Source organism: Tupaia chinensis, unplaced genomic scaffold, assembly GCF_000334495.1.
Source record: "Tupaia chinensis unplaced genomic scaffold, TupChi_1.0 Scaffold000437_1, whole genome shotgun sequence".
Lineage (NCBI taxonomy): Eukaryota > Metazoa > Chordata > Mammalia > Scandentia > Tupaiidae > Tupaia > Tupaia belangeri.
In genome coordinates this window covers 4,006,711-4,016,330 of record NW_006159942.1, presented here as the reverse complement: position 1 = coordinate 4,016,330, position 9,620 = coordinate 4,006,711, and the positions used below count along the sequence as shown (strand labels likewise).

General features: G+C 45.7%; 1 pseudogene; it reads left to right on the top strand.

The window, feature by feature from the left end:
• The first annotated feature begins 664 nt into the window (after nucleotides 1-664).
• Nucleotides 665-7,792, top strand: LOC102487157 (SERTA domain-containing protein 3-like; annotated as a pseudogene).
• The last annotated feature ends 1,828 nt before the right edge of the window (nucleotides 7,793-9,620 follow it).

The following is a 9,620-nucleotide window of genomic DNA, read 5'->3' as shown; positions in this document are numbered from 1 at the left end:
TCGTCTTCTGAGTTGGACCTGAGAGAAAATGAGTCTTCAGAAATGTAAAGTAACTGTAGAGTGTAGATGCTGTTTAGTGTAGAAGGGAGTCATGTCCAGATAAACCTGCCATAATACTGACATTAGCCTACAAAATCCCTCATGTAGTTTGTTGAATACTATACTCAAATTGAAAAACAAGGTGGTTAAGGTGGCTAGGTCACACATGACCGAACATGTGTTTGAATTCTGACTTGGAGGCTTAAAAAACATGCGGGACATGTGCATGCATGTGCAAAACCCTGAAAGGAGGAAGATGGGAGAGAAGGGACTGTGGTGTGACCATATACCCATGGGGGGGAAGGGTGCTCCTTTCTCTGTTTTTCTGTGGCAAGTGGATGTGCCCTCTGGCAAAAAGAAAAAAAAAAGTGGAAGACAGAATGGTTGGTTCACTGCTGCTGCCAAACTTTCCAAGACAATATTGAACTGCACATCACTAGCTCAGGAAAAGATCAAATTCCAGATCTGAAGTTCTACCTCTACCATACGTGTATGGCTTTTACAACATAAAGTAAAAAAATTGTGAGTTGAACCACCATAAGTTGGGGATTGTCTGTACAACTATTTTTCCACCACAATTATAGACTCACTTTGAAGAAAAGGCCGTTCTTAAATGTAAGACAAAATGGACTTTTGCAAAACTGAGACTGACACGGAAGTGGAGTTTTTCATTGTAGGCTTTCTGTGGAAGGGAATTGGGAATGATGATCCTCAGGATCACAATGTAAGACCCTGGGGTTTTGCCAGGGCTTTAGGGTTGCTTTATTTGAGAGCCTGTTGCCTAGTAAGAGCAGTTAACATCGAAAGCCAGTGCTTCTGGGCTAACCAAACTGCCTTCCTCAGTAGACCAGCCAGGGAGTTCCTGGGGAGGGAAGCACTTTTGCTAGTGACCAAAGAAAGGAAAAAAGGTGTGTCCCTCAGACCTGCTGCAGGAGGAAATAAAGAAAAACAGAGCGTGGGAAATCAGCTGAGCATGAAACAGCTACCATCATCCGCTGTGGCTCTAGGCAGTAGTTTCTAACATATGAAAGATGAATGGTTTCCAAAATTCCTGAGGTTGGATTGCACCGCAGACCAATTGCAACCATGTCTCTGGGGTGACCCAGGCAACCGTTTTCTGTTTTTGTTTGGTTTTGTTTAAAGTTTTTTTTTTCCCCTAGGCCATGTGCCCTTGCTGGAAAGACAGAGAAAGAAGTGAGAAATCATCCCTCCCCACGCAGGGCACAGCCACACTACAATCCCTTTTCCTCTGTTCTCCTCTCTGGATTTTGGGTATGCACACACACATGTTCAGCAAGTTTTTCAATCCACAGGGTCTGGGTTGGATCTGGGACTTCGATCATGGAGTTAGCCATGTAGGATCCAGTGTCTAAATGATCGCATCAGCTTCTGGCCCCTGTTTTTGTTTTTAAATAATTATTTTATTTCATTTTATTTATTATTATTATTTTCCAGTTTGACCAGAGAGGGACACACACACACAGAAAGAGAGAGAGAGAGAGAGAGAGAGCAAGTCATCAGGTCCGGGACTTGAACCATAGTCAGCCATGTGAGAATCCAGTGCCTTTAACCACCATGCCACCTGCTGGCCGCTGTTTTTGTCTTTAAACTAGATTTCTAAGTAATTCCAGAATAGCTCCTGGGCTGAGGGTGTACACTGAGCAGCCCAAGTCCTTGGATGGATGTAAATTCTGCACACCAGCTGAGTCTGCATGACGGTTTCAGTGACTACCACTGAGCTAGTGCTCAACGGTCGAGTGTCAGACACTTGAAAGCATAAATCCTGAACATGCCCATTAAAGTCTGAAAGAATTGCTATAGTTAACAAATCTTTTAATTTAACAGTCTCAAAAGTCTGCCTCTTAACTCCCACCATTCCGGCTCACTCTGCTTCAGGGCAGTTATTCTTGTTTCTCCTCAAATATGTCAGACCCATTCTTTGAGGGCTTCCAACATGCTATTTCTTCTGCTTGGACTATCTCCGCCACTGTAAAATCAGAATGGAGTTATGCATGCTGAGATTCCACGCCACTAATGACAAAGTTTTTTGACCTTTTGCGAGTTTGCAAGAGAGATGGTAGCCAAATCCCCACACAGACCACGTCTAGGTATCACAATAAAGAAGTCCCTCAGGACCAGCAGTTAGCATAATGGCTATGTCGCTGGAATCCCATGTAGTTGATGGCGGTTCGAGTCCTGTACCCGGTGGCTTAAACTCACGCCGGGTGCGTGTGTGTGCGTGCCCAAGATCCCGAGAGGAGAATGGAGGAGAAGGGATTGTGGAGTGGCCCCCCCCCCGGGGGGTGATTTCTCGCTTTCTGTCTCTCTGTCTCTCTCTGTCTGTCTGACAAGCGCATGCACCCTATAGCAAAAACCTTCTTCTTCAAAAAAGAAGTCCCTCTAGCTTTTTTAAAAAAATGATTTATTTAATCATATTATTATTATTATTACTATTTAAATTTGACCAGAGAGAGACAGAGAGAGAAAGGGAAAGTAAGAAAACAAGCCACTAGGTCTGGGACTCAAACCACAGTCAGCCATGTGGGAGTCCAGCGTCTCAACCACCGTACCACCTGCTGCCCTGTCCCTTCAGCTTTAACCTTTACAAAGAAAGTAACTTTGAAATAGCCAATCTACAGTTTTGTCCTGTTTATTTTCTTCACCTCTTCTCTGCATATCAAGCTACCCCCCTTTGCAAATCTTCTGAACACTCATTCTATGTAAGTGTATTTATGTTTTTGTTTTTCTTTAAGCTTATTTATTTCTCCCTTCATGAGTAAGAGAGAGAACGCACCACCACCAAGGCCTCGATGCTACAGTCCATCCCCGCCTCAGCCAGCCCTGGAAAATGGGCACACACATGCCTCGTGTAACCAGGGAAGTTTCTGGACACAAACCTTGGGCCTTCCCATGCGGGTCAGCCTCTGCATAGCTTTGCATGTCACTCCTGCACCACCATCTACAGTAGCTCTCTTTCCCCCACTCCCCTGCTCCTCTCCACGTAGCATTGATCTCTGCTGGAAACTGATCAACTTACTTGTTTGCTCACTGACTTTCTGTCTCCTCTACGAGAACAAGAGCTTTGAGAAAAAAGTCTGTCTGTCTGGCCACAGTGATATCCCCAGCTTCTAGAACAAACCTGGCACAGAGAGCGACACACAATGGAAAAATAAATCTGAATGGTTAAGAGTATCATTCAGGGTTCTCCAGAGAAACAGAATACAGATACAGATACATCCAGAGATATAAAACAGTCTATCGTGTGTGCATGTGTGTGTGTGTGTGTGTGTGTGTGTGTGTGTGTATGTGTGCGTGTGTGTGGAAGACAGAGAGAGACATGGGGACTGATTCAGGAACTGACTCATGTGATTGTGGAGGCTGGCAAGTCCAAACTCTGTGAGGCAGGCCACCGTGTTGAAAGCTCAGGCGGAATCATTCTTCTCTCAGGAAACCTCTGGATTTTGTTCTTGAGGCCTCTAGCTGATTGGCTGAGGTCCACCCACACTATGGAGGCTAATCTCCTTTACAAAGTCAACTGATTACAAATGTGAATCGCTTCTATCACATAATGTCACAGCAGCATCTAAGCTAGCATCTGACTGAACTGGGCACGGCAACCTCGCCTAGTTGACACAGAAGACTAACCTCGGCAGTAGGTGGTGGGATGGAGCCATACAGAGAACAGGCCTTCGTCCTTGGGGAGCTCATATTCTAGTGGGAATATGAGTGGGACAGAAGCAAAACAAGTAACCAAAACATACAATAATCATGAAAGCTCATAAATACTATGAAGGTAGTGGCCGGATATATAAAACAGTCTATCGTGTGTGTGTGTGTGTGTGTGTGTGTGTGTGTGTGTGTGTATGTGTGCGTGTGTGTGGAAGACAGAGAGAGACATGGGGACTGATTCAGGAACTGACTCATGTGATTGTGGAGGCTGGCAAGTCCAAACTCTGTGAGGCAGGCCACCGTGTTGAAAGCTCAGGCGGAATCATTCTTCTCTCAGGAAACCTCTGGATTTTGTTCTTGAGGCCTCTAGCTGATTGGCTGAGGTCCACCCACACTATGGAGGCTAATCTCCTTTACAAAGTCAACTGATTACAAATGTGAATCGCTTCTATCACATAATGTCACAGCAGCATCTAAGCTAGCATCTGACTGAACTGGGCACGGCAACCTCGCCTAGTTGACACAGAAGACTAACCTCGGCAGTAGGTGGTGGGATGGAGCCATACAGAGAACAGGCCTTCGTCCTTGGGGAGCTCATATTCTAGTGGGAATATGAGTGGGACAGAAGCAAAACAAGTAACCAAAACATACAATAATCATGAAAGCTCATAAATACTATGAAGGTAGTGGCCGGATGGTGATGTAAAACACCATACTATGTGGCAGACCCATATGGGAAGCTTCCGGGCTCAAGTCCAGAGACCTCCCTAAGTATGCCATGCACATGTGCCAATGATCTGGGGCTGGCTAGAGCTGGGGATGGATCGCACTGTCAAGAGCCTGTCGGGGACTGGATCTGGAGCCTCAGGTTCAGAGAGACAGATGCCATATGGTCAACTGCGGTCTCAATCTCTGCCAGCATTAAATCCCTGCCTGTGGTCTGAAAACACACCAGGCACATGCACATGCATGCCTCAAATGGAGAAATGGAGGAGAAGGTGTTGCAGCATGCCTATGCCCCAACGGGGGGTGGGGGGCATAGGGGAGGTGCGTTCTCCCTCTCCCTCTCTGTCTCTCACTGATGAGTGCAGGAGCCCTCTGGCAATTAAAAAGAGACCTGGTGGGGGTGCTGTCTCTCTACCTGTTTCCCTCTGTTTCTCTGCCTTATGGAAGTAATGCATAAACTTACAAAAAGAAAAAAAAATGGTGAGTCATCTGAGTCCCTCTGTGCTGGCCTTTGCCACCTGCTTCATCCAAAGGTACTCTGGGAACTAGACATCTGGGGCTGACCTCCAGGAGAAGCTGTAACTGCTAACTGGAGTTCTCGGGCTGGATTCAGCCTCCTCCCAAGCTCCTTGTGGGCCCAGTCACAAGCTCCTCAGCAACAGCTACCACACTCAGGACAGCTGCTGGGAGCTGTGCCCCCTGTCATCGTGTCCTCACAGGAGGCCTTCTGTCAGGCAAGTCAGCAGACAGCTCATTGGTGGCGGCTGTTGAGAAGAAAGTGGTGTTGCTGGCTGCTCCCGTGGAGAGGTGGGTGCTGTCCAAGGAGCAGTCTTATCTGGGACTCTGTGCCCTATGCACCTGGTCATGCCCTTGGGGTCACCAGACTGCCATGCCTCCAGGGATTTCTTCCAAGGAAGATGTGTCCTAATTTATGACAAACGTAGGGGGCTCTAGTATCAAAACCAAACAATACGTCTATGAAGGTAACAAAAATCACTAAGAGAAAACCAGAGAGAAACTTACCAGAGAGAGGATTTTCAGCTAAAAGCACACTTAGACTAAAGCCAGAAAGATGAAAAACATCTAGAAGAGTGGAGAATAAATGCTCAGCAGAAGAAACAGCAAGTTAGACGGGGAGGGAAGAAGAAGACTTGCATGGCCGGAGCAGAAGGGAGAGCGCGCAAGCTGTGATCAGGTAAGAATGCAGGGGCCTGACTGTGAGAGTTCAGTTGGCAGTGGTTAAGAGTTACAGTAAAGCAACTGCAAACAGAAAAGACTGGGGAAGGTCAGGAGTAGAAACCAGAAGGAGTCCTGACATTGTACAAGTAGTAAAGGTCAGAAAAGGAATTGGCTGAGGCCAGGCTGGTAGCCATGGAGGTGGACATGGTCAGCTGTGTAGACGTGACAGGCCAGCAGAGACACTCCATAGGCAGAGGAGGTTGAGAGAGAAGCATAGAGCCAGGTGTCAGGCTCCTGGGCTGGCCCTAGGCTGCAGGGTGCCAGGCACTCTGGGAATATTCGAGAAATTGAAAGAATCCCCAATGTGTCCTGTGAAGTAATAACAAGGAAGTGATTTTTAATTAAACAGCTTATTATCTACCTAATTTTAAAAATAGAATTATTTATTTTATTTATTCATTTATTGATTTTTAAAAAAAATTTGACCAGAGAGAGACAGAGGGTGAAAGTGAGAGAGAGAGAAAGCAAGCCACCAGATTCAGGACTCAAACCCTGGTCGGCCATGTGGGAGTGTGCAGCGCCTTACTACCACACTACCTGCTGGTCCCTCTACCTAATATTTTATTTACGTAATTTCATTTTATCCTACAACAAATATTTTTATTTTGCCTGAATCCCTGCAAAATAGATACTCTGGTAATTCTTTTTTAAAAAAGAATGATTTACTTATTTAATTCCATTTGTTATTATTATTTTTAACGTGATAAGAGACAGAGATAGAGAAAGCGAGAAAGGGAAAGTGAGAAAGGAAACTGCCAGGTCCAGGACTCAAACCACAGTCAGTCATATGGGAATCCAGCGCCTTTAACCACCATGCCACTTGCCGGCCCCAACACACTAGTAATTCTTACCTTATTGATGAAGGAACTGATGTTTAGGAGCAATAAATACCTTGTCTTGGGAACCAGCAGTTACCGTAATGGCTATGTCGCTGGACTCCCACGTAGTCGACCGCGATTTGCGTCCCGGACTCGGTGGCTTAAAACTCACGCCGGGCACATGTGCGTGCGTGCCCAAGATCCCGAGAGGAGAATGGAGGAGAAGGGATTGTGGTGTGACCATCCCCCCTGGGGGGTGATTTCTCGCTTTCTGTCTCTATGTCTCTCTCTGTCTGGCGAGCACACGCGCCCTATAGCAAAAACCTCTCCAAAAAAAGAAAAAAAAAAGAAGCAATAAATACCTTGTCTTGAGGCTCATTGCTAAGAAGAGGAAAAGTCAGGGTTTAAAGCTAGAATTTTGACTACAAAAAAATTATCCACTCAACTCTATTGTTCTGATAGATGTAAATTATTATACTTGTGCAGGTAAGGGCATCAAAACTCAGAGAGATTAAATGCATTTTCAGAGTCACATAAGAAGTGGTGAAGCCAGGATCTGAAGAAAGCCTGACTTCAAAAATCAAACTTTTTCTTCTATACATTGTGTTAAATACTAAACTAGTCAAAATTTACTGCTAATACTGACCCTACATGACACTGGTGGGTCTGGGCGCTGTAGGAGTTCCGGGAGGTGATCGTTGCAAACCTGTCAACGGAGAGCATCCTTGTGGGAGGCTTGAAGAGGAAACACTCAGATTTGGAAGAGAAGAAAGAGAGGTGGGACTGGGGTCCAGTTATCAGCAAGCCCTGCTCCACATCTCTCTAGACAAAGTCCAGCGCAGTCTGGGCCCCGGGCACCCAGCCTCTGCAGGCATGTTCTCATCCACAACACCCTCCGGCAGCTCCAGGCTGCACTTCATCTGGCTCCTGCACCTGCTCTGCCCTCAGAACCTCTCTTCCTAGGCGAGGAGGATTTCTTCCTGTTGACCACCATTGGCTCCATCCTCAGGGAGCTGGAAACTTCCATGGATGAGACTGAAGCCCCACAGAATTTAGTGGCTCCCCTAGACCTCCAGCATGACTTGCTGCCCCAGCCTGACCCAGTCTTCTTGGAGGCTCTGAGCTCCCGGTGCCTAGGGGACTCTGGCCTGGATGACTTCTTTCTGGACATGGACACATCTGCAGTGGAAAAGGAGCCTTCCCTGGCCCCTCCAGATCCTCCTCCTAACCTCTTCTGTGCCTGAGGGCCATGGAAGTGGAATGAACTAGATCATATCATGGAGATCATTCTGGGGTCCTGAAACTTTGCAGGGAGGATCCTTCTTTCTGTCAGTCTTAATGGGCTGGATCCCTGGGTGTAGCTCTGTGTGTCTGGGTTGGTGGAGGTTCTAGGCAGTGACTACAACCTCCATTCCTCCCTTTCAGGGTTCCACAAACTGTCTTGCATGTGTGTATGTGTCTGGTTAGCCCAGCCTTCTGTGAAGGTGGGTCTTCCTGACTTAATTTATCTGTTCCAGATGACTTGATGAGACCCTGTTTCTGGGAGTCCAATTTATCACACCTTTCTTCTACCTTTTCCTCCACTCCCCTTCTGACCATTGGGGTCTCAGAGAAGATAAAGCTGGGTCTGTCAAAGGATGCCAGGGATGTGCTGTCAGATTGCTCTGACCCAGGCTCTGCCTCTTGCACTGTGAGGGAGTTGGAAGGGCTGGTCTTCTCCTGCTAGGCTGAACCCCATCTCCTTGGCAGGACCCCAGTTTCAGCAGCCTTCTGATTCATAACCAGGCCAGACTGCGTGCAATAGGGTGGGGACCAAACTGCTCCATGTCACGTTATTTAAAAGAAAGGCAGGGTTTGTGATGGCTTTTTTTGTTTCTGTGCTTTTTAATAAAAATATTTTGGAAGGAAAAAAAATTTACACCTAATGCTAAAATACAAGAATCAATGCAACCACAATGACATAAATCTGAAATGATCTGTAATTCATCCTAGACTCCCATGTCAGTAATTCCATTAATTCATGGAGGTGTTTCTTCTTTTCCTTAGTATAGCCTGTCAACGATTTTTCTTTTGAATCACTGTTATTATGAACTGATCAAGTCTTTCATTTTCTCTTTACACAGCTACCCCGCTGTTGCTTCAGTTATTGCGTCTGTTAGAAATGTTTCCTATTTCCTATAAAACTAATAGACTTGGCCAGCAGGTGGAGTGGTGGTTAAGGTGCTGGATTCCCACATGGTTGATTGTGGTTTGAGTCCTGGACCTTGTGGCTTGCTTCTCAATTTTCCTTTCTCTCTCACTGGTGAGCATAAGTGCCCTATGCCAAACTTAAAAAAAAAGAATAAATAAACTAAAATAAATAAATAATAATAATTTAAAAAAGCCTAATAGACTCAGGCCAGCCAGTAGCATGCTGGGTAAGGTGGCTGGACCCCACTCTGGTTAAGGTGACCAAGTCTTGGACCCAGCAGCTTGAAAAGCACACTGGGCAATTGTGAGTGTGTGCTCAAATTCCTGAAAGGAGGGAGATGGAGGAGAAGGGACTGTGGTATGACCGCTCCCCATGGAATGCTTTCTCATTTTCCTTTTCTCTCTCTCTCTAGCGAGCATGTGCACTCTCTGGCAAATTAAAACCAAAAAACAAATGAAACTGATAGACTCCTTGCTTGTCAAGGTCCTATGTAATCCATTTTCAAATTGCTTCCCTCTTCTATCACATCTTTTGAAGAACACACGTCTTAACCACTGCACTACAGGGCCAGCCCAGCAAATTTCAAGCATACAATTGCAGTATTACCAATAGAGTCACCATCCCGTAAATGAAATCCTAGAAATTATGAATCTTATCATTGAAAATTTGTACCTTTTGGCCTACATCTCTCCATTTTTCTCCACCTTCCAATCTCCAGCAACCACCATTGTACTCTACTTCTCTGACGTGGACTTTCTTAGATTGCACATATAAGTGAGACGGGTGGTATTTGTCTTTTTTGTTTCTGGCTTATTTCAGTAAGATTTGGTTATGTAGATTCAAGTTAGTGCCATTTCTAGTGGAGAGTTGTCTTTTCCTGGTACAGGAGAGGGTAGGGGAAAACTTCCTTTTTTTTTTTCCTCCAGTTTTTGCTATAG